This window comes from Giraffa tippelskirchi, chromosome 13 (assembly GCF_054371585.1).
Source record: "Giraffa tippelskirchi isolate mGirTip1 chromosome 13, T2T-mGirTip1v1.2.pri, whole genome shotgun sequence".
NCBI lineage: Eukaryota > Metazoa > Chordata > Mammalia > Artiodactyla > Giraffidae > Giraffa > Giraffa tippelskirchi.
In genome coordinates this window covers 12,501-37,736 of record NC_137287.1, presented here as the reverse complement: position 1 = coordinate 37,736, position 25,236 = coordinate 12,501, and the positions used below count along the sequence as shown (strand labels likewise).

General features: G+C 43.4%; 1 pseudogene across 1 annotated transcript; it reads right to left on the bottom strand.

Annotated features, from left to right (window-relative positions):
* Positions 1–241: 241 nt before the first annotated feature.
* On the bottom strand, positions 242–12,112 carry LOC145531184 (histone-lysine N-methyltransferase PRDM9-like; annotated as a pseudogene). The gene is made up of 6 exons (XR_014072256.1): positions 12,037–12,112; positions 11,507–11,630; positions 11,089–11,199; positions 4,534–4,583; positions 2,629–2,785; positions 242–1,288 (listed from the first exon to the last, which is right to left on the bottom strand). The product of XR_014072256.1 is annotated as a histone-lysine N-methyltransferase PRDM9-like (transcript).
* Positions 12,113–25,236: the final 13,124 nt, after the last annotated feature.

Sequence of the window (25,236 nt, the reverse complement as noted above, 5' to 3'; positions counted from 1 at the left end):
GGCCAAAGGAGAGTCGAGGCCTATAAGGAGGAGAGGCCACACTTCCCAGGAGGCCAGGGAGTTCTCTTCTCTGGTGAGTTTGTCTCAAACCCTAGATTCCTCTCCCTGGACCCAGGAACTGACTGTCCAGTGGCCTAACTGAGTTGGCTCCAGAATTATGCCTTCCCAGGGGTTCAGCTACCACTGGACCCCACTGCTCTCAGTAATATGCGGGGAATAAGTACGTAGTCTGGGCTTCAGATTTGTTTGGAGACAAAATTTATTAGAAGAGGAGTACAAAAAACCATGAAGGCAATCGGCACGAACATCTCCAGAACACTTAAGAAACCCTCTGCTGTTTATCTACCTCCTTTCCTGTCATGAAAGTGTCATAAAGTGAAAGTGTCATAAAAGTGCTTATCACACTCTTTCTTTCAAATATTTATTTACATATTTATTTATTCGGCTGTGATGTGTCTTAGTTGCAGCATGTGGGAGCCAGTTCCCCAATCAGGTATTGAACATGGGTCTCTGCATTGGATTCTTGGCCACTGGACCACCTGGGAAGTCTCTCCTCATACTCTTGGGGACAGTAACGGGTCATAGACCTCCTCTGAGGCCCCCTTAGAGCTGCGGCATGGGGTGGCTGCAGTAATCCTCCTGTGGCTAAGATGTGGTTTGTTGGTCATGACTCACTCACACTCCCTGCAAATATAGGGCTTCTCCCCTGTGTGTGTCCTCTGGTGTCTCATGAGGAGGGACTTCCAATGGAAGCTTCACCCACACTCCCCACAAACATAGGGCTTCTCCCCTGTGTATGTCCTCTCGTGTGTGATGAGACTTGACCTATCCTTGGAGACTTGCCCACACTCTCCTTACTTGACTCTTATAATCCCTGAGACCCCTGCCCCCATGAATAATTTGCCTGTGTCCTCTGGATTCAGTTTCTGGCTTGTGCTGGGCTCTTCTGTCATTCTCTCATGCACCCCAGAACCCCCTATTTGTCCTCTGGGTGAGTAGGAAGAGGCCCTTGAAATCCCCTTCAGCCTTATGCTTTTCAGCAAAGGTTGGGGCCTTTCCTTGGCCTCGCAACCCTCAGGTTTGTCACTCTGGCTATGTGTATCAGAATATCGCTGCTGCTGATTTTGATTGCCTGGGCAGGGATCCTCTGCTTGGAGGCGGTCTCTTGCAGATGGTCTCAGGAGTGTCTGAGAGGAGTGATTGCGTTGGACGTGTTGGCTGAGGAATTTCTGACTGGAGAAGGCCAGAGAGCAGGAGGCACGTGGGTGGATCTTGGGCTTCGGTTCTCCTGAAAGAGGAAGCTTTTGGTCAGGTAGCTGGTTTGCCATGGTAAGGCCTGCCCACTAATCATCTAAGTGTTGACAGCGCACGATTTGTCTCCCATCAAGTGTGTCTTTACAGTCCACTTTTCCATTCCATTCTTATTCTCTACATCTAGAGAAATCCAGGAAGCTTGTGTCAGGGGCCTTTTCTACATATCACCCAGACTAGGGACCTTCCAGCAGCATCAGAAGCAGCGTCTCTCCTGAGAGAGGTGGATCTTCAGGGACATTTCCCTGCGTGTAAGTATCTGAAAAGTCATGTTACAGTGGCCACAGGTACTTTACCCTACTGAGAGATAAGACTGATGACTTAAGTGGAATCTCCTGAGCAGCTCCCTGTGAGGGGAAAGGGTCTGTTAAGTAAGGGGTGCCTGGCCTGGAGCCCTCTGCATATGGGAGTCAGCACAGGGGGTGGTTAGAGCAGGTGTGAGTAAATCTCCAGTCTCCTTTCTTCTGAGTTCTAAGATGGAGAACAGAAGCTAAGAAAGGCTGGTGGAGTCTGGAGAGTTAGTCCCTGTTTTATCAGAAAGTGTGAGATCTCCTACCTGTCCATCTATATACTTTGTTAAAACTTGTTTACATGTATTTTTCAAACTTTTACTTTTGTAATTTTATGTTTTAAGGTTACATTATGTATTTATTGGCCATGCTGCATGGTTTGTGGGATCTTAGTTCCCCGACCAGGAACGGAACCCCCGCCTCCTGCAGTGGCAGCGTGGAGTCTGAACCCCTTAACCGCCAGGAAGTCTCTTCTCCATACTTTGTTTCTTCTCCCTTTAACTACTGGTTCAGGAGACTGAGGCTCCACACTGACCACAGAGGCCCAGTTCACTGTAAGCTTCCTGAACTTCCCGTTAGTAGGTTTAACTTCCCAACCTTCTTACTTAGGAAATAGTTCACTGACACATCTACTCAGAAAATATATGTTACGGCGTTGACATGACACGTAAGGCATTGAGCAGAGGTCTGGGCATAAACACTAACAAAGCATGGTCCCTATCATCACAGCTGGATTTCCTGAACTACTTTTAGTTCAAAAAAGTGTCAGCACTTTTGCATTTAATGTAATGCTTTCAAACACTGTATGAGTTATGTATCCTTATCTTCACTTTACAGAGGAGCAATCAGGACCTCAGAAACTGTACAAGATTTTCCCAAGGCCCCATTGCTAACTTCATGTCTCAGATCAGTCCAGCTTAAACCCAAGCCTACCCAAAGTCCACGCCACACACCTAGGCCATACTTATTAGCTTTTCTACAGGGATTAGAGGAATTAATTAGAGAAACTCCCCAAATTTTCTCTTACCGACTTTTTGTCTGGGGTGCTGTCCAGTGGTCCTTGTTTTTCTGGGAGGGGGCACAGGTTTCTGAGCCTGCTTGGAGCCACTTGTCTTCAGCAATTTTGCTGCTCCCAGCAATTCCTTCAAACTAGATTTCTTACTTAATGGTGCCTTGGACATTCCCTTCCACTTGAGTAAAAGATAACATGCATTTCTTTAGTTCTTTAGGACTTTATGAAGTGCTTTCACATGCATGACTTTAGTTAATACTTTGACAATTCTTGGAAATACCTGGTGGAGGGGGGCTTCTGAACACAGGAGTGTAAAATAAGGACCTAAGTGGGTAGTGAAACAAAACTAGAATTCATATCTTAAGGTTCTTTCCCTTCAACTTTCTGCATAAAAGTGAGAGCAAGGCAGGGAGAATAGTTGGAGGTCAGGGAAAGAAGAGGGTAAGTGCTCATAGAGAAATCCGAGGGGTTTTCTATTAATTAGTGGACCTTTGATGGATGAGGAAGTATGGAAAATTACAGAGGGGACAAAACACATCTGAAAAATACGGTGACAAAGGAGTGAGATTGAGAAGAGAAAAGATGATCGGCAGAAACACATTTAGACAATAAAGAAAATGAGCTGAAAGTTGCAGGTTGCCATGTCCTAGAGACAACATTTGGAATTAAAGTAGCTGGCCTTATCAATTCTGCTTGAACAAGGCTGTATGACTAGCTGGTTCTCCTCAGTTTCCTGATCCATAAATTGGTATACATGCTAATTCTTAATGTTACAGTGGACATGAAATTTAATAACATTTCAACAAATCGTTGTGTGAGCTATTTAGTACAGTATGAATGTGAGCGTATATCCCTGCCATCAATTTATCCCTTCAACTGCCTCTATATTTGAAGTCTAGCTCACAGATACTATGTTTAGCATTCTTTGACCTTCTCACTGGTAGGTGAATGTTTAAATGTGGAGTCACTCATTCACAAAACATTCAGGGGGCCCTTGGAGGCTTTGAGCTGGGCCTGGTCTTCTGAGAATTAATGGGTATGGGCCAGGCTCTCACAGCTCACAACACTGGGCAGGCTAAACAAATGATCCCAAACAAGAGAGTTGCCTAATCAGAGCTCAGGGGCAGGACTTGTGACTTCCTCCTGCAAGAACGAGCATTTAAAGTGATGCCCAGATGATGAGTTTCTACTCAAAAGTGGGTAACCTATGTGAAAGTCCTTCAGTTATTTTCTTATTTGTTGCTTTTCAGTCATAAACCTGAGGCTTGTCAGGGTTGCGAGTTGTTTCCTCTTATTGGAGTGGGAGGCTCTGAGGTAGGGATCCTGTCGCCTTCATCATCCTGGACTGTCCACTCTACAAGCTGCCCAGCATGTCCTTAAGCTTCCCTTAGTCAGATGTCTTAGCATATCCCTCCCTAGCACAGCACAAAAGAACTGAGGTTGAAAACATCTCTCAGATGAATGATATAAAGATGTATGAATAAACTTCATAAAACTATGTAAGTTTTAATCATTTTGTAAGGAGTTTAGAAAAAGTGCTTTGGATTAGATTGCACTACCAGTGATACTGTGATCTCAGGCATATAATAAATCATTTTTTTTACCTCAGTTTTGTGATCGATAATGGTGATAGCTATATACCTACTTATAGGTACTGTAGGATTGTTTTAAGGTTTAAGTAAGTTTATTCACATAAAATGCTGAAAGTCTTAAATATTGTGAACATAATGAAACAATAGGACAGCCTACTATTGTTGCTGTTCTTACTAACTGTAAAGATGGTGATGATATCAGACACGGTGCTAAAGACTCAGGACAGAAAGGCAGCAGGCTCCAGGATCTCTGTGTTCTCTCCTGTCCTCACCTGTGACTGGATCCATGAGGAGGATATTTTGGCAACAGGATTTGGGAAAAACTCACCTTCTGGAGTTTACTGTGCCCCACTCTGAAGGCCATCCTAGAAGGTTTACCTAAAAAATGATGAGAATCAGTGTTTTGGTTGGTAAATATTTCCAAACTCTGGGCATTCTAATTGAGGACACATAATTCTGAGCCAGAGAGTGACAAGGACAAGGATTACCAAAGGAGGAATGGAAAATGATTTCTGTATCATCAACTCCTATGCTTCCACTGGGAGCATTACATAATTTTCTTAAAATTAAAAAAATATATGAAACTTCATTGTGCCTCATCTGATGTCCATAAAGTATCTAATAAATTTACTAGCCTTTCATGACAAAAATACTCAACAAAGTAGAAATAGAAGGAAGTGACTGGAATATAAAGGTCATATATGAAAAGTCTACCTCTAACATCATAGTCATCAGTGAAAAGCTGAAAACTTCTCTAAGATCCAGAAAAAAAGGCAAGGATGCCCATTTTCAGCATTTCTATTCACCATAATGTTAGAAGTTCTAGCCAGGGCATTAGGTTAGAAAAGGAAACCAAAGGGTTCAATTTGGAAAGAAAGAAGTAAAATTATGTCTGTTCACAGAGGACATGATTTTATGTATAGAAAAATCTTTAAAATTCCACACACAAAAAAAACCTGCAGAGAAAGTTGCACGGTACAAAATCAACATTCAAATATCTTTCCATGCATGAACAATGACCATTCCAAAAAGGAAAATAAGAAAACAATCCTATTTATTTTTTATTTTTTTAAAACTATATTCAAGATCTAAGTTTAAATTTTTAAAAATATTTATTTTTATTTATTTATCTGTGCCAGGTCTTCGTGCAGCATGTGGGATCTAGTTCCCTGATCAGGGACTGAACCCAAGTTCTCTGCATTGGGAGTGTGGAGTCTTAGCCTCTGGACCACCAGAGAAGTTCCAATAATCTTATTTATAATAGCATCAAAAAGAATGAAATAATTGGGAGTAAACTTAAGGGGATGAGAGACTTATACATTGAAAACTACAAAAGTATTGCTGAAAGGAATCTGACACAAGTAAATAGAAAGGCATCTCATGTTTATGGATTTGGAGACTTAGTATTATTAAGCTGTTCATACTACCCAAAGCAATTTAAAGATTCAATGCAATTCCTATTAAAATCCCAATGGAATTTTTTTCTGATACAGAAAATCTATCCTACAGTTAATACCGAATCTCAGAGGACCCCAAATAGGCAAAACAATCTTAGAAAGAACAGCAAAGCTGGAGGTCTCTGATTTCAGAACATATTACAAAAGCACAGGAACCAAAAGAGTGTAGTTTTGGCGTAAAGTGTGTGCTTAGTCACTCAGTCATGTTGACTCTTTGTGACCTTTTGGACTGTAGTCCACCAGGCTCCTCTGTCCAGGGGATTTCTCAGGCAAGAATACTGGACGGGGTTGCCATTTCCGTCTCCAGGGGCTCTTCTTAACCCATGGATTGAACCTGCATCTCCTGTGTCTCCTGCATTGAAGGCAGATTCTTCACCTGCTGAGCCACTGAGGAAGCCCGTTGGCATAAAGACAGACATGTCAATCAGTGGAACAGAATAGACAGCCAGAAATAAACAGAAATCAAGCCAGGCTTCAACAATACGTGAACCATGAACTTCCAGATGTTCAAGCTGGTTTTATTTATTTTTTATTTTATTTTATTTTTTTAATAAATTTATTTATTTTACTTGGGGGCTAATTACTTTACAATATTGTAATAGTTTTTGCCATACATTGACATGAATCAGCCATGGGTTTACATGTGTTCCCCTTCCTGGACCCCCCACCCACCTCCCTCCCCATCCCATCCCTCTGGGTCATCCCATTGCCCCCGCCCTGAGCCCTTGTCTCATGCATTGAACATGGAATGGTGTTCTGTTTCACATATGATAATATACATGTTTCAATGCTATTCTCCCAGAACGTCCCACCCTGACCTTCTCCCTCAGAGTCCATAAAATTGTTCTGTGCATCTGTGTCTCTTATTCTGTCTCGCATATAGGGTTATCGTTACCATCTTTCAAATTCCATATATATGCATTAGTATACTGTATTGTTGTTTTTCTTTCTGGCTTACTTCACTCTGTATAATGGGCTCCAGTTTCATCCATCTCAGTAGAACCGATTCAAATGTATTTTTTTTAATGGCTGAGTAATATTCCATTGTGTATATGTACCACAGCTTCCTTATCCATTCGTCTGCTGATGGACATCTAGGTTGCTTCCATGTCCTGGCTATTGTAAACAGTGCTGCGATGAACATTGGGGTACACGCGTCTCTTTCAATTCTGGTTTCCTCGGTGTATATGCCCAGCAGTGGGATTGCTGGGTCATATGGCAGTTCTATTCCCAGTTTTTTAAGGAATCTCCACACTGTTCTCCATAGTGGCTGTACTAGTTTGCATTCCTACCAACAGTGTAAGAGGGTTCCCTTTTCTCCACACCCTCTCCAGCATTTATTGCTTGTAGACTTTTGGATAGCAGCCATTCTGACTGGTGTGAAATGATACCTCATTGTGGTTTTGATTTGCATTTCTCTAATAATGAGTGATGTTGAGCATCTTTTCATGTGTTTGTTAGCCATCTGTATTTCTTCTTTGGAGAAATGTCTGTTTAGCTCTTTGGCCCATTTTTTGATTGGGTCGTTTATTTTTCGGGAATTCAGCTGCAGAAGTTGCTTGTATATTTTTGGGATTAATTGTTTGTCTGTTGCTTCATTTGCTATTATTTTCTCCCATTCTGAAGGCTGTCTTTTCACCTTGCTTATAGTTTCCTTTGTTGTGCAAAAGCTTTTAATTTAGAAAAGGCAGAGGAACCAGAGATCAAATTGCCAACATCCGCTGGATCATTGAAAAAGCGAGAGAGTTCCAGAAAAACTTCTATTTCTGCTTTATTGACTATGCCAAAGCTTTTGACTCTGTGGATCACAATAAACTGTGGAAAATTCTGAAAGAGATGGGAATACCAGATATCTGACCTGCCTCTTGAGAAACCTGTATGCAGGTCAGGAAGCAACAGTTAGAACTGGACATGGAACAACAGACTGGTTCCAAATAGGAAAAGGAGTATGCCAAGGCTGTATATTGTCACCGTGCTTATTTAATTTATATGCAGAGTACATCATGAGAAACACTGGGCTGGAAGAAAAACAAGCTGGAATCAAGATTGCTGGGAGAAATATCAATAACCTCAGATATGCAGATGACACCACCCTTATGGCAGAAAGCAAAGAAGAACTAAAGAGCCTCTTGGTGAAAGTGAAAGAGGAGAGTAAAACAGTTGGCTTAAAGCTCAACATTCAGAAAACTAAGATCATGGCATCTGGTCCCATCACTTCATGGGAAATAGATGAGGAAACAGTAGAAACAGTGTCAGACTTTATTTTGGGGGGCTCCAAAATCACTGCTGATGGTAACTGCAGCCATGAAATTAAAAGACGCTTACTCCTTGGAAGGAAGGTTATGACCAACCTAGATAGCATATTTAAAAGCAGAGACATTACTTTGCCAACAAAGGTCCGTCTAGTCAAGGTTATGGTTTTTCCTGTGGTCATGTATGGATGTGAGAGTTGGACTATAAAGAAAGCCGAGCACCGCAGAATTGATGCTTTTGAACTGTGGTGTTGGAGAAGACTCTTGAGAGTCCCTTGGACTGCAAGGAGATCCAACCAGTCCATCCTAAAGGAGATCAGTCCTGGGTGTTCATTGGAAGGACTGATGTTGAAGCTGAAACTCCAATACTTTGGCCACCTCATGCAAAGAGTTGACTCATTGGAAAAGACCCTAATGCTGGGAAGGATTGAGGGTAGGAGGAGAAGGGGACGACAGAGGATGAGATGGTTGGATGGCATCACCGACTCGAAGGACATGGGTTTGGGTAAACTCCGGGAGTTGGTAATGGACAGGGAGGCCTGGGGTGCTGTGATTCATGGGGTCGCAAAGAGTTGGACATGACTGAGAGACTGAACTGACTGACACTCTTGGATACATGGTCTAACGATCTTCATCAAGGGTGTCAAGACAATGGGGAAAGTTTAATCCCTATAACGAATGGTGCTGGGGAAACAAAATATCCATACGCAAAATAACGAAGATCTTACATCATGAAGAAAAATCAACTCAGAATGGATTAAAGACCTAAATGCAAGACTTGATAAGACTCTTAGAGGAAAACAAGGGTGAAGCTTCATGACACTGAATCAGCAATGATTTCTTAGATATGGTACCAAGTGCACAAGTATTAGTAATGAAGTAAAAATAGACAAAGGAGATTACATTAATCTGAAAACCTCTGTGCAGCAAAGGACACAGTGAACAGAGTGAAAAGGCCACCTACAGGATGGTAGAAAATATTTGTAAAATATGTATCTGATAAGGGGTTAATAAGCATACACCAATATGAAGCCTTCCTATAAGTCAGAAAGAGAACCTGATTGACCACGATGGAACCCCGATATCAAACTTCCATGCTCCAGCATTGTAAGAAAACAAATTTCTGTTGTTTAAGGCATGCAGTCTGTTTTGTTATGGCAGTCTGAGCTGACTAATACAGTGGGAGATGGAATTAAATAGACATTTCTTCAAAGAAGATACACAAATGGCCAACAAACATATGAAAAGATGCTCAATATTACTAATCAATAGGGAAATACAAATTGAAACCTTCTGTGATGGGCAATATGAATAAGAAGACAATAGCAAGTTTGGTAAGGATATGGAGAAATTATAACCCTTATACACTATTGTTGGAAATGTAAAATGTTGCAACCTTCATAGAAAACAGTATGGAGTTTCCTCAGAAAAGTAGAACTGCTGTATGATCTAGCACTCGAACTCGAGTATATTTCCATAAAAAATTGAAAACAAGATCTTCAATAAATAGTGTGCACATCTATGGTCATTGCAGCATTATTCCCAGTTGGTGAGATGTGGAAGCAATCTAAATGTTCACCGGTGGATAAACAAAGATTATATATAAGATATATCTTATATCTGTTATATACACATGCACACAATGGGATGTTTTTAAGCCTTAAAAAAGAATTCTGTCATATGCTACATCAGGGATGGGTCTTGATGATATCCTAAGTAAAATGAATCAATCCAAAAAAGACAAATATTGCCTGATTCCACTTCTATGAGGTATCTAAATTAATCAAATCCATGGAAACAGAAAATATAATCATGGTTGCCAAGGGCTATGAGGAGGAAGGATTGGAGAATTGTTCCTCAGTGGGTTAGGGCTTCAGTCACATAAGATGGAAAAGTTCTACAGATTTGTTGTATAGCAATGTGTATATATATCCCCGGTGGCTCAGCGGTAAAGAATCCGCCTGCAATGCAGGAGATGCAACAGACGCGGTTCGATCCCTGGGTTGGGAAGATCACCCGGAGTAGGAAATGGCAACCTATTCCAGTATTCTTGCCTGGAGAATCCCATGGACAGAGGAGCCTAGCGGGCTACAGTCCATGGGTACGCAAAGAGTTGGACACGACGGAGTGATTAACACTATGGCCACTAACACTAATGTGTACATAATTAGCAAGAGTGTACCATACACTCAGAAATTGTTAAGAAGGTAAATAAAGATGTGCAGAGGTATGGTGAACCGGGGCATATGTATTCCCTATGAAGAATCTCTCTTCATGTCAAAACCTTTGCAGACAACCAAATGTTTGTTTTTCATATCCCTTCCACTAGTTTTAATAACCTAAGGGAACAGAGGGACTTCCCAGGTGACACAGTGGATGAGAATCTGCCTGCCGACGCAGAGGGCACAGTGTCACAAACTACTGATCCTGCATGTGCTCTGCAATGAGAAGCCACTCACCGCAACCAGAGAAAGCCCGTGCACAGCCACGAAGATCCAGTGCAGCCAAAACTAAATAAATAATTTTTAAAAATCTGGGAGAACAGAAATTCATAGATGGAGAATTATAGAACTATCTAAATTGTTTTCTCCAGTCTAGCAAGATTAACTCTTCTAAACTGAGCAGCAGAAGAGGAAGTGAGCTGCTCACTTCTATTGTATAATGAGTGCACTTCATTTTATTTACCTGATGCTGTCTCTGGTCAGTGAAATGTGGGAAAGATCAGGGAGAATAAATAGTTCTCTCAAACCCTTTCCCAGAATTAAAACAAAGAATTAGTTTCACCTTAGGCTAAGAAGATCATGTGTTGTGTTATATACATACATAAATAATGTATCTTGACATAATATGTTAATCATTTCCTCTTCTAAGAGATTTAATTCAATAACCAATTATGAGGTTAATATTAAATCTCTTTGGTGAATTTATTTCTAAGGTTTCTTTAAGTGTCATTCATTAAGAATGTTTAGCAAAAACAATTCTTTTTAAAAAGGATGATAAATTTTAAACAAAACTTTTGAGAATTATACTGGAAAACCTATACATTCATCTTCATTCAGGCTTATGTCAATATTCAGCCACAACCACTACGGAATGCTGAAAATTATGTTTTCTGTGCTAGCGGCTGAGATGTAGTTTTCAGGAAGACACCTCTAAATCCTCCTGGCCCCTCACCTTGCTTCCTTGGTGTCCATTCTTCATCAGAATCCTCAGTGTCATCTACCTGGGGCAGTGTCATGATCTTCCTGCGGTGATGCATGAAAGCTGGTCGAGTGGCTCTGAAACCTGGAAAGAAGCAAAATATTTGTTCTAAGAAGGAGGAACAAAGCACAGAAGCAATGGAAAGTGTCACAAAGTCAGGGAAATCAGTAGGATGGGCTGGGAGAATCTAGAACAAGGCAAGAGGTGAGCTCTGCGCTGCAGGGTCAACCTCCCTTTGGTACAGAACAATAAAAATTTCCTCCAGGTTAGTCTCCACACAAAAGGCAACTGTGAGCAAATGAAGCCACCTAAGAGAGGGCCAAGTGAACACTGAGGGTGAAGACCTGTTTCATGTTTCCCAGGCTTACAGGCACCCAGCACTTCCTGTTACCTATAGCAATCAGTGCTTCGTAGTTCCTTTTCACATTCATATATCAGATTTTTTCCCATTCTCCCATCTCTTCCCATTCTTCCTTGGAGAAGTATACAGAGATGTCTTTGAAAGCATCTTTGGCCTAAGGAAAATAATAGATTTCATCAGTAATTTACTAATATAAGTCAGAACTTAGAGCTGGGCCTTTTCCTCCACCTTTTGTGCAGGGAGTAGCCTGAAGCTACTGGATGGTCTCTGTGAGGCAGGGATGAAGATTTTCCTTCCCAACTGTGTCCTGCTTAACTGAACAAACACTGAGCGTTTTCCTAACTCTCCCTGGACACAGAGCAGTTGATGATGCTAGTGTCCTGTTTTGTCCCACTCCACCCCACCATCGCAGACAAGACCAGGCATTCCCATCCTGTGTATGGTCACAGAGAAGTTCACTCAGCTGCCCAGGCAAGCAGTCTGTGGTCCTTCAGGGACCAGCGCCGTGTCCTTCCTATAGAGCTGGCTTAGAGCCCAGCTTTGCCGCCTCCGCCTCTCACCGTGGGCTTCCACTCTGTTCTCCCGGCATCTCCCTCAGTGCTCTCCTCTGGAGACCTGTTTGGCCTCATGGCCATTGGAGTGCTCAAGGCCAAGGTGCCTGTGGAAGAAGAAGGTGCTGAGATAGCCCAGACCACTGTCCAGAGCCTGGTCTGTCTTCCTTGAGTGGAGTGTCCAGGGCAGGAAGGTGAGGGGAGAGTCGGGGTGAGGGTATTGGTGGGATGGACGGACCCTGACCAGCTGTGACAGACCAGCCTGATGTGAACTAGATTTGGTTTCTTTGGTTCTGCTACAGTTCAGCCCCTCCGAGGAAAGGCTCTGGGAGGGACGTGTCTGTGGGTGACGGAGGGAGTCCTGAGGAGACCTGGAAGCCCCTAACTGCTGGACTGGGGTCAGGCTGAAATCAGGGCTCTGTTTCAGTGCAGGAGAGGGAATATTTCTCCAAGAAGGGTTTTGAGGACCTCCGCCTGGGGACTCAGAAAAATCTGGGCATAACGTGGGTTCTACGTCTAAGGGACAGGTTACTTGGCTTGAGGAGAGCTGGGTCACACGGGCTGAAGGAACTGGGCTCTTCAGACAGAGGGGACTGGGGATCTTTTGGCTGATGTAGAATGCGCAGGGTGAGAGAACTTGGGATCTCTGAGGCTGAGGAAATCGGGGGTTTCTTATTAAGGTACTTTAGGTCTCCAACAGGCATGACAGTTGGGGTCTTGAGGAGGACGAGTTTTAAGAGCTCCCAGGCTGAGGTATTCAGGGTCTCTGAGGTTAAGGAAATTTGGTCTCTCTGCAGTGCTATTTTTAGGGTGCCTCAGGCTGAGGGGAACTGGGGTTACTCTAGGTATTTGAGGGTCGCAGCACTAGGGGATTCGGTGTTTCTGCGGGTGAAGGGACTTGTAGTCCCTGAACCTGATGAGATGCAAGCTTCCTTCAGATTAGGACTCAAATTCCTCAAAGCTGACGGGATTTGGGGCCTTCCACCCTGGAATTTGAAGCCGTCAGGCTAAAGGTTTATGAGGTTTGTTCAGGGTGTGTTCCCGACAGTCTACCAGCTGTCCCGAGGCGCTGCCCAACCCGGACTGGGGCGCGCTAGTAGCTCGGCGACGTCCAGTCCTCCCGCGCTGAGGCGAAGTGAAGGGCAAGCAGCCGGCCTGTACCCTGTCAGGCACGAGCGACCAATCGGCGTTGCGACCAAGGCAGTCTGGCCAATAGGCGCTGGGAGGGTGCGGAGCGCGATGGAGGCCCCACCCAACTGCTCGGGGATTGGCTACTCTGGGGGCGTGTCTGTCAAGAAGCCTCCAGCGCGCAGGCGCATCTTGGTCGTTTTCTTTGCTTGTTTTCAGGCAAGGCCTCTTACGCCTGGATCCTCAAGTGGGCGGGTTGTCCTCAGGCTTGATGTTTCCTTCCAGTGCCCTCAACTGGAATCTCGGCTCCCCCAGACTGTAGTCATGCTCCCGGACTTTCTTCTAGGCCCACTTGTGCCCTACCTTGTCAAATCCAGTTTTGGCAAGAACTCCATGTGATGAGTACAGCATTATTCAGGGGAAAAGGGTGCAATTAACTAAATTCTGATGAGACACAGGATAAACAACATATGGTCAAAGATTTAAACGCAAGGCATGGAATAAGTATGTTAGAAAAAACTTGGAGGATTTTAAACCTCAAAGTAGAAGTGGCACTGATGAGTCATCTGTATATTTAATGTAGATATTAAAAGCCTTCAGAAATGAGGTATAAATAAAAACTCAAAGCTTTGCAAGTGTTTTCTGTAAAACGGGGCATCGAACTGGAGGACAAAGGATCCATAGAGCTGAGTTTGCTTGACACCTACTGGCTTCACAAGATAAAACAGGGACGCTGTTTCTGGCCCTTAGCTAGTTTTGCTCACAGAAAAACAACGTGATTTCCATGTATTGGAAGCAAGACAGCTGACTGTAGAATTAGTATCAAGTGGTGGTTTGGAGTCTGGACAGAGAAATGTTACCAGGAAAGTGAGTTTACCTCTTGGTGGGTGTTGAGCCAGAAGATACAACCCAGCCAAAGCTCATGGGAAGGAAAAGTGTATTACTTGCAGAACTATGGAGAACACCATGGATCTTTTCAGAGCAGTGTCTCTCTAAACTGCAAACTTGGGGAAGCTTTAATCTATGGGTACAGGCATGTTCAGGCTTTCATGGTGGCTCAGACGGTAAACAATCTGCCCATAGCAGAAGACCTGGGTTCAATCCCTAAGTGGGGTAGATCGCCAGAGGAGGGCATGGCAGTCCACTCCAGTATTCTTGCCTGGAGAATCCCATGGACAGAGGAGCCTGGTGGTCCATGGGGTTGCAAAGAGTCAGACACGAGTAAGTGACTAACATGTTAACTTGACAGGCGTGTTCACTAAGGGTCTTGGGCTGTGGCAGACTCCAGGCTTCAGTTGATTGAAGTCTTGACAGTTAGAACTAGTCACCATCAGCATCCCTTACATTCCAGCTGGTCTGGTATAGATATAGATATCTATTCTTGATATAGATATAGATAGCTATTCTTCTTCATATTCTTTCCACTAATCAGTTCAATTCAGTCGCTCAGTTGTGTCTGACTCTTTGTGATCCCATGGACTGCAATACCCCAGGCTTCCCTGTTCATCACTAACTCCCAGAGCTTACTCATGTCCATTGAATCGGTGATGCCATCCAACCATCTCATCCTCTGTCATCCTCTTCTCCTCCCACCTTCAATCTTTCCCAGCATCAAGGGTCTTTTCAAATAAGTCAGTTCTTCACATCAGGTGGTCAAAGTATTGGAGCTTCAGCTTCAGCATCAGTCCTTCCAATGAATATTCAGGACTGATTTCCTCTAGGATTGACTGGTTGGATCTCTTTGCGGTCCAAGGGACTCTCAAGAGTCTTCTCCAACACCACAGTTCAAAAGCATCAATTCTTTGCCACTCAGCTTTCTTTATGGCCCAACTCTCACACCCATACATGACTACTGGAAAAACCATAGCTTTGACTAGATGGACCTTCGTTGGCAAAGTAATGTCCCTGCTTTTTAATATGCTGCCTAGGTTGGTCATAGCTTTTCTTTCAAGGAGCAAGAGTCTTTGAATTTCATGGCTTCAGTCACCATGTGCAGTGATTTTGGAGCCCAAGAAAATAAAGTCTGTTACTGTTTCAATTGTTTCCCCATCTATTTGCCATGAAGTGATGGAATTGAATGCCATGATCTTCGTTTTCTGAATGTTGAGATTTAAGTCGGCTTTTTAACTCTCCTCTTTCACTTTCATCAAGAGGCTCTTTAGTTCTGCTTCACTTTCTTCCATAAGGGTGGTGTCATCTGCAAATCTGAGGTTATTGATCTTTCTCCCGGCAATCTTGATTCCAGTTTGTGCTTCATTCAGCCTGGCATTTCGCATGATGTACTCTGCACATAAGTTATGTAAACACGGCAATGATATATAGCCTTGACGTACTCCTTTCTCAATTTAGAACCAGTCCGTTGTTCCATGTCTGGTTATAACTGTTGCTTCTTGACCTTCATACAGATTTCTCAGGAGGCAGGTAAGGTGGTCTGGTATTCCCATCTTTTGGGAATTTTCCAACAGTTTGTTGTGATCCACACAGTCAAAGGCTTTGGCATGGTCAATAAAGCTGAAGTCGGTGTTTTTCTCGACTCTCTTACTTTTTCTATGATCCAGTGGATGTTGGCAATTTGATCTCTGGTTCCTCTGCCTTTTCTAAATCCAGCTTGAACATCTGGAAGTTCTTGGTTCATGTATGTTGAAACCTCACTTGGAGAATTTTGAGCATTACTTTGCTAGCATGTGAGATGAGCGCAATTGTGCAATAGTTTGAACATTCTTTGGCAGTGCCTTTCTTTGGGATTGGAATGAAAATTGACCTTTTCCAGTCCTTGTGGCCACTGCTGAGTTTTCCAAATTTGCTAGCATATTGAGTGCAGCATTTTAAGAGCATCATCCTTTAGGACTTGAAATAGCTCAGTTGGAATTCCATCACCTCCACTTGCTTTGTTCGTAGTGATGCTTCCTAAGGCCCATTTGACATCACATCCCAGGATGTCTGGCTCTAGGTGAGTGATAACACCATCGTGGTTATCTGGGTCATTAAGATCTCTTTTGTACAGTTCTGTGTATTCTTGCCACCTCTTCTTAATATCTATTGCTTCAGAAGTGGTCCATACCTTTTCTGTCCTTTACTGTGCCCATCTTTGCATGAAATGTTCCCTTGGTATCTCTAATTTTCTTAAAGAGATCTCTATTCATTCCCATTCTATTGTTTCTTTTTTTTTTTTTTTTGCATTGTTCACTTAAGAGGTTTTTCTTATATCTCTTTGCTATTCTTTGGAACCTTGCTTTCAGATGGGTATATCTTTTTCCTTTTCTCCTTTGCCTTTAGCTTCCCTTCTTTTCTCAGCTATTTGTAAGGCCTCCTCAGACAACCTTTTTGCCTTTCTGCATTTCATTTTGGTGAATGGTTTTGATCATGGCCTCCTGTACAGTGTTAGGAACCTCTGTCCATAGTTTTTCAGAGACTCTGTTTATCAGATCTAATCCCTTGAATCTATTTGTCACTTCCACTGTATAATCATAAGGGATTTGATTTAGGTCATACCTGAATGGCCTAGGGGATTTCCCTACTTTCTGCAATTGAAGTCTGAACTTTGCAATAAGGATGTCACGATATGAGCCACAGTCAGCTCCTGGTCTTGTTTCTGCTGACTGTATAGAGCTTCTCTATCTTTGGCTACAAAGAACATAATCAGTCTGATTTTGGTATTGACCATCTTTTGATGTCCGTGTGTAGAGTCTTCTTTTGGGTTGTTGGAAAATGGTGTTTGCTATGACCAGTGCATTCTCTTTGCAAAACTCTGTTAACCTTTGCCCTGCTTCATTTTGTACTCCAAGGCCAAACTCGCCTGTTACTCCACGTATCTCTTGACTTCCTACTTTTTAAAAAAATTAATTAATTTATTGTAACTGGAGGTGGATTACTTTAAAATATTGTGGTGGTTTTTTGCCATATGCTGACATGAGTCAGCCACGGGTGTACACCGTGTACTTGTGTTCCCCTGTCCCAAAACCCCTCCCACTTCCCTCCCCATCCCACCCCTCTGGGTTGTCCCAGGACACCAGCTCTGAGTGCCCTGTTTCATGCATCGAGCTTGGACTGGTCATCTATTTCACATATGGTAATACACATGTTTCAATGCTATTGTGTCATATCATTCCACCCTCGTCTTCTCCCACAGAGTCCAAAAGTCTGTTCTTTACATCTGTGTCTCTTTTGCTCTTGTGTGTAGGGTCATCGTTACCATCTTTCTAAATTGCATATATGTGCATTAATATACTGTATTGGTGTTTTTCTTTCTGACTTACTTCACAACAGGCTCCAGTTTCATCCACTTCATTGGAACTGACTCAAATGTGGTCTTTTTCATAGCTGAGTAATATTCCATTGTGTATATGTACTACAACTTTCTTATCCATTCATCTGCCTATGGACATCTAGGTTGCTTCCATGTCCTAGCTATTGTAAACAGTGTTGCAATGAACATTGGGTACAGGTGTCTCTTTCAATTCTGGTTTCCTTGGTGTGTATGCCCAGCAGTGGGATTGATGGGTCATATGGCTGTTCTATTTCTAGTTTATTAAGGAATCTCCACACTGTTCTCCATAGTGGCTGTACTAGTTTGCATTTCCATCAACAGTGTAAGAAGGTTCCCTTTACTTCACATCATATCCAGCATTTATTGTTTGTAGACTTTTAGATGGCAACAATTCTGACTGGCATGAGATGGTACCTCATTGTGGTTTTGATTTGCCTTGCTCTGATAATGAGTGATGTTGAGCACCTTTTCATGTGTTTGTTAGCCATCTGTATGTCTTCTTTGGAGAAATGTCTGTTTAGTTCTTTGGCCCATTTTTTGATTGGGTCGTTTATTTTTCTGGTATTGAGCTGCATGAGCTGCTTGTATATTTTGGAGATCGATTCTTTGTCAGTTGTTTCATTTGCTATTATTTTCTCCCATTCTGTCTTTTCACCTTGCTTATAGTTTCCTTCGTTGTGCAAAGGCTTTTAAATTTAATTAGGTCCTGTTTGTTTATTTTTGCTTTTATTTCCATTACTCTGGGAGGTGTGTCATAGAGGATCTTGCTGTGATTTATGTCGGAGAGTGTTCTGCCTATGTTTTCCTCTAGGAGTTTTAGAGTTTCTGGTCTTAAATTTAGATCTTTAATCCATTTTGAGTTTACTTTTGTGTATGGTCTTAGAAAGTGTTCTAGTTTCATTCTTTTATAGGTAGTTGACCAGTTTTCCCAGCACCACTTGTTAAAGAGATATTGTCTTTTCTCCACTGTGTATTTTTGCCTCCTTTGTCAAAGATATAGTGTCCATAGGTGCGTGGATTCATCTCTGAGCTGTCTATTTTGTTCTGTTGATCTATATTTCTGTCTTTGGGCCAGTACCATACTGTCCTGATGACTGTAGCTTTGTAGTATAGTCTGATTGACTTCCTACTTTTGCATTCCAGTCCCCTATGATGAAAAGCACATCTTTTTTTGGCATTAATTCTAGAAGGTCTTGTAGGTCCTCATAGAACCATTCAACTTCAGCTTCTTTGGGATTAGTGGTTGGGGCGTAGACTTGGATTACTGTGATATTGAATGGTTTGCCTTGGAGATGAACAGAGATCATTCTGTCATTTTTGAGACTGCACCCAAATACTGCATTTTGGACTCTTGTTGACTATGAGGGCTGCTCCATTTCTTCTAAGGGATTCTTGTCCATAGCAGTAGATGTAATGATCATCTCAATTAAATTCGCCCACTCCAGTCCATTTTAGTACACTGATTCCTAAAATGTCAATGTTCACTCTTGCCATCTCCTATTTGACCACATCCATTATCCTGTAATCACGGACGTAACATTCCAGGTTCCTATGCAATATTGTTCTTTACAGCATCGGACTTTACTTCCATCACCAGTCACATACACATCTGGGCACTATTTTCACTTTTGCTCCGTCTCTTCATTCTTTCTGGAGTTATTTCTCCATGCTTCTCCAGTAGCATATTGGTCACTGACTGACCTGGGGAGTTCATCTCTCAGTGTCAAAGCTTTTTGCCTTTTCATACTGTTTATGGGGTTCTCAAGGCAAGAATACTGAAGTGGTTTGCCAATACTGAAGTGGTCCCTTCTTCAGTGGACCATGTTATGTTGGAACTCTCCACCATGACCCGATCGTCTTGGGAGGCCCTACACAGCATGGCTCATTGTTTCATTGAGTTCAACAAGGCTGTAGTCCATGTGATCAGTTTGGTTAGTTTTCTGTGATTGTGGTTTTCATTCTGTCTGCCCTCTTATGAATAAGGATAAGAGAGTTAGGGAAGCTTCCTGATGGGAGACAACAACTGTGGGGGAAACTGGGTCTTGTTCTGATGGGTGGGGCCATGCTCAGTAATCTTTAATCCAACTTTCTGTTGATGAGTGGGGCTGTGTTCCCTCCCTGTTGTTTGGCCTGAGGCCACAGTGTTGACCCACGCTTCCACCAGAGACTCCTGGACTCTCACAGGGAAGTCTGACTCCGTCACTTGCGGGGACCCTGCTCCTTCCTCCTGGTGCACACAAGGTTTTGTTTGTGCCCTCCAAGGGCCCGTTTCCCAGTCCTGTGGAAGTTCTGTAATCAAATCCCACTGGCCTCCAATGTCTAATTCCCTAGAGGTTCTCAGCCCCTTTGCCAGATTTCCAGGTTGGGAAATCTGTTGTGGGTCCTAGAACTTACCTAACAGTGCGAGAATTTCTTTGGTATAATTGTTCTGCAGTTTGTAGATCATCTGCTCAGTGTCTCTGTGATGGGTCTAATGGCAACTTCCTCCAAGAGGGCTTATGCCACATGCTGCTGGACCCAGGTCTGCTGCAGCCAGAGCCCCTGTCCATGCAGCAGCCCACTCCTGACCCTTGCCTCCGCAGGAGACACTCAAACACTCAAAGGCATGTCTGGTTAGTCTCTGTGGGGCCCCTGGGTCTTGGTGCACACAAGGTTTTGTTTGAGCCCTCCAAGTGTATCTGGCGGGTATGGGGTTTGATTCTAAATGCTATTTTGCCCCTCCTACCATCTTACTGGGGCATCTCCTTTGCCCTTGGATGTGGGGTATCTTTTTTTGGTGGGATCCAACATTCTCCTGTTGATGGTTGTGTCACAGAGAGTCGCAATTTTTGAGTTCTCGCAGGAGAAGATGACCACATGTCCTTCTACTCTGCCATCTTTCCCCTTATAAGTTATTACAAAATGTTGAGTTTAGTTGCCTGTGTTATACAATAGGTCCTTGTTGATTATCTATTTTACCTTAATTTTTTAAAATGTTGATTTTACTTATTTCATTTATCTATTTTTGGCTGTACTGTCTTTGTTGCTGTGCGTGGGTTTTCTCTAGTTTCAGTGAGTGGGGGCTACTCTTCCTTGTGATGTGAGGGCTTCTCACTGCAGTGTCTTCTCTGGTTGTGGAGCACAGGCTCCGAGGTGTGTGGGCTTCTGTAGTTGCAGCTCATGGGCTCAGCAGTTGTGGCTCCCAGACTCTCGCGCACAGGCTCAATAGTTGAATGTGAAGCCCTCACACGCAACAAGGAGGAGCCTACACTCTCTTCAACTAGAGGAAAGTCCACACAGCAGCAAAGACCCAGTACAGCCAAAAATAGACAATAAATAAATAAAATTATAAAATAACAACAGAAATAAACCCCCAGAAAAATCAGAGCTGGTATCAGGTAGCCCGGTAATTAGGTCTGTTTGTCTCTGGTTCACTGCACTGCTGCTTTCTTTCTGAAATGCAGAAAGAAGGAGAACTACAAGGGGTGGTCTGTGGTAAAGGCAAGCTCCAGGGAGTAAGTAGCATGGGGTTGAAGGAGAATAGGTGCAGGATGCAGCTCAAGCAGAGTTAGGAGCAGGAAAGCAGACTTGGTCACAGAGCGCAGAGTAGGGGCAGGAGCAGGAAAGCAGACTTGGTCACAGAGCGCAGAGTAGGAACAGGAAAGCAGACTCGGTCACAGAGCGCAGAGTAGGGGCAGAAAAGCAGACTCGGTCACAGAGCGCAGAGTAGGGGCAGGAAAGCAGACTTGGTCACAGAGCACAGAGTAGGGACAGGAAAGCAGACTTGGTCACAGAGCACAGAGTAGGGACAGGAAAGGAGACTTGGTCACAGAGCACAGAGTAGGAGCAGGAAAGCAGACTTGGTCACAGAGCACAGAGTAGGGACAGGAAAGGAGACTTGGTCACAGAGCACAGAGTAGGAGCAGGAAAGCAGACTTGGTCACAGAGCGCAGAGTAGGGGCAGGAGCAGGAAAGCAGACTCTGTCACAGAGCGCAGAGCAGGGGCAGGAAAGGGAGACCTGGGGGGACCCGGCCTGCTCACTGTGCTCTTTATCTTCTTTGTTCTCAAGAAAGAAAAGAAAATCATTTCTCTCTTTTCCTTTTCACTGCAACACTGATAGAAGCAACTTAATGAGAAGGAATGGCCTTCAGGAGCCCAGCCTCATTCTCCAGTTCCTGTATAAAAGCAGGGAGTTTGAGACATCACCAGGAGAAAAGAAGACATTTAATAACTTGTATACCTCCTGTATATAGGGGAACTATCCAGGAAACCTGAGTCACTCCCTGAAATGTCCAAAGCCATCACCTCAAGTACGATCTTCAGAGAAAAATAGAAGACCTTGGGGAAAGGGGGAAGCCTGTTATGACAGGTTATCATGCAAACATAGTAAAGAAATGTATGATTGTTGCAGATTTAAGTCAGGACCTCTCCACTGATAAGAATTACTTGAGAGTTACTCATCATCTGCTTCTGGTGCAAAGACGAATAGCCCTTAAATATGTAGAGTTCTCTGTTGTAAATGTCTTTCACAAAAGGGCAATTGCTACTTAGTTTTCTGAGATTTCTGTTTTTTCTTTTTTAAAAGTTAGACTGAAATAATCCTTATGCCAGAGAGGCATATTTTGGGGTGGCATATTCTACTCATCTTATCATGGATGCACCCCATTTTGCTTATGCTTTCATGTATTGAAGGATATCCTGAATTTTTTTCAATTTTTTAGCTATTATGAATAGTGGTGCTGTGCATAATTGCATCCTTGTTTGAATTTGGGATAAATTTTCAAAGCAGTTGACAACACTGAACACATGATTGTTGGATCCAGTGTTTTGGCTTTGGAAAACACTGCCCAGCTGTGTTATAAAGTGACCGTACATACATCCCACCAGCAGTGAGGGAGACTTCTTGTTCCTCATCCTCTAGCAGTGGATATTGTCATGTATATGAAGTTTAGTAGTCCTAATAAGTGTGGTGTGATACCTCATGATTTTAACTCAATGTTCCCTAGTTCAGTTCAGTTCAGTTCAGTTGCTCAGTCATGTCCGACTCTTTTTGACCCCATGAACTGCAGCAGGCCAGGCTTCCCTGTCCATAACCAGCTCCCAGAGCTTGCTCAACTCCTGTCCATTGAGTCAGTGATGCCATCCAACCATCTCATCCTCTGTTGTCCTCTTCTCCTCCTGCCTTCGATGTTTCCCAGCATCAGGGTCTTTTCAAATGAGTCAGTTCTTCACATCAGGAGGCCAAAGGTTTGGAGCTTCTGCTTCAGCATCAATCTTTCCAATGACTATTCAGGACTGATTTCCTTTAGGAATGACTGGTTTGATCTCCTTGCAGTCCAAGGGACTCTCAAGAGTCTTCTCCAACACCACAGTTCAAAAGCATCAATTCTTCGGCACTCAGCTTTCTTTATGGCCCAACTCTCACATCCATACATGACTACTGGAAAAACCATAGTTTTGGCTAGATGGACCTTGGTCAGCAAAGTAATGTCTCTGCTTTTTAATATGTTGTCTAGGTTGGTCATAGCTTTTCTTCCAAAGAACAAGCGTCTTTTAATTTCGTGGCTGCAGTGACCATGTGCAGTGATTTTGGAGCCCAAAAAAATAAAGTCTGACACTGTTTCCACTGTTTCCCCATCTATTTCCCAAGAAGTGGTGGGACCAGATGCCATGATCTTAGTTTTCTGAATGTTGAGCTTTAAGCCAACTTTTTCACTCTCCTCTTTCACTTTCATCAAGAGGCTCTTTAGTTCCTCTTCACTTTCTACCATTAGGGTGGAGTCATCTGCATCTCTGAGTTTATTGATATTTCTCCTGGCAATCTTGATTTCAGCTTGTGCTTCATCCAGCCTGGCATTTCTTATGATGTACTCTGCATGTAAGTTAAATAAGCAGGGTGGCAATATACAGTCTTGACATACTTCTTTCCCAATTGAGAATCAGTCCAGTGATCCATGTCCGGTTCTAACTGTTGCTTCTTGACTGGGATAAAGTTTTGCAGGAGGCAGATAAGGTGGTCTCATATTCCCATCTGCTTAAGAATTTTCCACAGTTTGTTGTGATTCACACAAAGGCTTTATTATAGTCAATGAAGCAGAAATAGATTTTTTTTTTCTGGAATTCTCTTGCTTTTTTATGATCCAGCAGATGTTGGCAATTTGATCTCTGGTACCTCTGGCTTTTCTAAATCCACCTTGAACATCTGGGAGTTCTTGGTTCATGGACTGTTGAAGCCTGGCTTGGAGAATTTTGAGCATTACTTTGCTAGCATGTGAAATCAGTGCAGCTGTGTGGTAGTTTGAGCATTCTTTGGCATTGCCCTTTTTTGGGATTGGAATGAAAACTGACCTTTTCCAGTCCTATGGCCACTGCTGAGTTTTCCAAATTTCCTGGCATATTGAGTGCAGCACTTTAACAGCATCATCTTTTAGGATTTCAAATAGCTCAGCTGGAATTCCATCTCCTTCACTAGCTTTGTTCATAGCGATGCTTCCTAAGGCCCAGTTGACTTCACACTCTAGGATGTCTGGCTCTAGGTGAGTGATCAAATCATCATGGTTATCTGGGTCATTAAGATCTTTCTTGTATAGTTCTGTGTATTCTTGCTGCCTCTTCTTAATATCCTCTGCTTCCGTTAGGCCCATACCATTTGTGTCATTTATGGAGCCCATCTTTGCATGAAATGTTCCCTTGGTATCTCTAATTTTGTTTGCACATATTCGAGTATTTTAACTGGGATGGGTGGAGAATGTTCAGGAGCAGCTAGCCTAGGGATCAGGCAGCATTTACTTCAAGATGCCTCTGCGTGGTCCCCCAGCTTCCCACCGAGGACCCTCCTTGTGGGAGTGGGGGTGGGGGGTTAGGAGGGTAGAGGAGGGGGTCAGAAGTGTGGAAGAGGGGGTCGGGAGTGTGGAGGAGGGGTGGGAGAGTGGAAGGGCTGCTGTCTGCATGTAAGTCCCCACCCCCGACCATCTTCAGCATTGCTCATTGGTGTAGCAAGCGTTCTAATTGGGTTTTCACCTGTGTATCTGGTGGGTTCTTAATGAGCAATGTGAACAGTGACATTTAATGTCCTCAGTCAGGACTAGATACTTACTACGCCACATACAGGTGTAAGAACCTGGGGAGGCATGTGCAGCCAGTACCCCTAGGGACAGGGTTCAGACTTGACCCCTCAACATTTTGCGGTCCAGCCACTGCTTTAGCATTTCTGAGGGCCCAGTGCTGACTCTAAGGGTTCTGTCATCCAGCCTCCATCTTCCTTTAGTGAGACCCACACTTCTAGGATCCCACAGAGCAGGGCCTGTATGAGTTCTCTGTGGCTTCTCTAACAGACGACTACATGTTGGGTGATTTAAAACAGGAGGAGTTCATCCTCCCCAGTCCTGGAGACCAGACACCTGAGATCAAGGTGGCGCAGGGCTGAGGTCCCTCCAGAGGCTCCAGGATAGGGTCCTTCCTGCCTTTTCCAGCTTTGGGGCTCCAGGGGTTCCGGGGTTTGTGGCCCCCTCCCTCCCATCTCTGCCTCCATCTTCATGAGGCTTCTCATCTGTGTCCTCTTTCATCTCTTATAAGGACTCTGTCAGTTGGATTGAAGGTCACCCTAACCTTAGATGACCTTACCCTGAGATCATTAACAACATCTACAAAGACCATTTTCCCAGGTATGGCCCTGTTCCCGTGTTCTGGGGGGGACACATCTTTTGGGGCCACTATTCACCCCATTATCTGTGTATAAAATAACCCTTATTTTAGGAGATCACCACAGGCCCATATAGATGGGCACAGACAGCAGCCACACAGGTGGGGTCTGGAGAGAATGAGGATCCTGGAT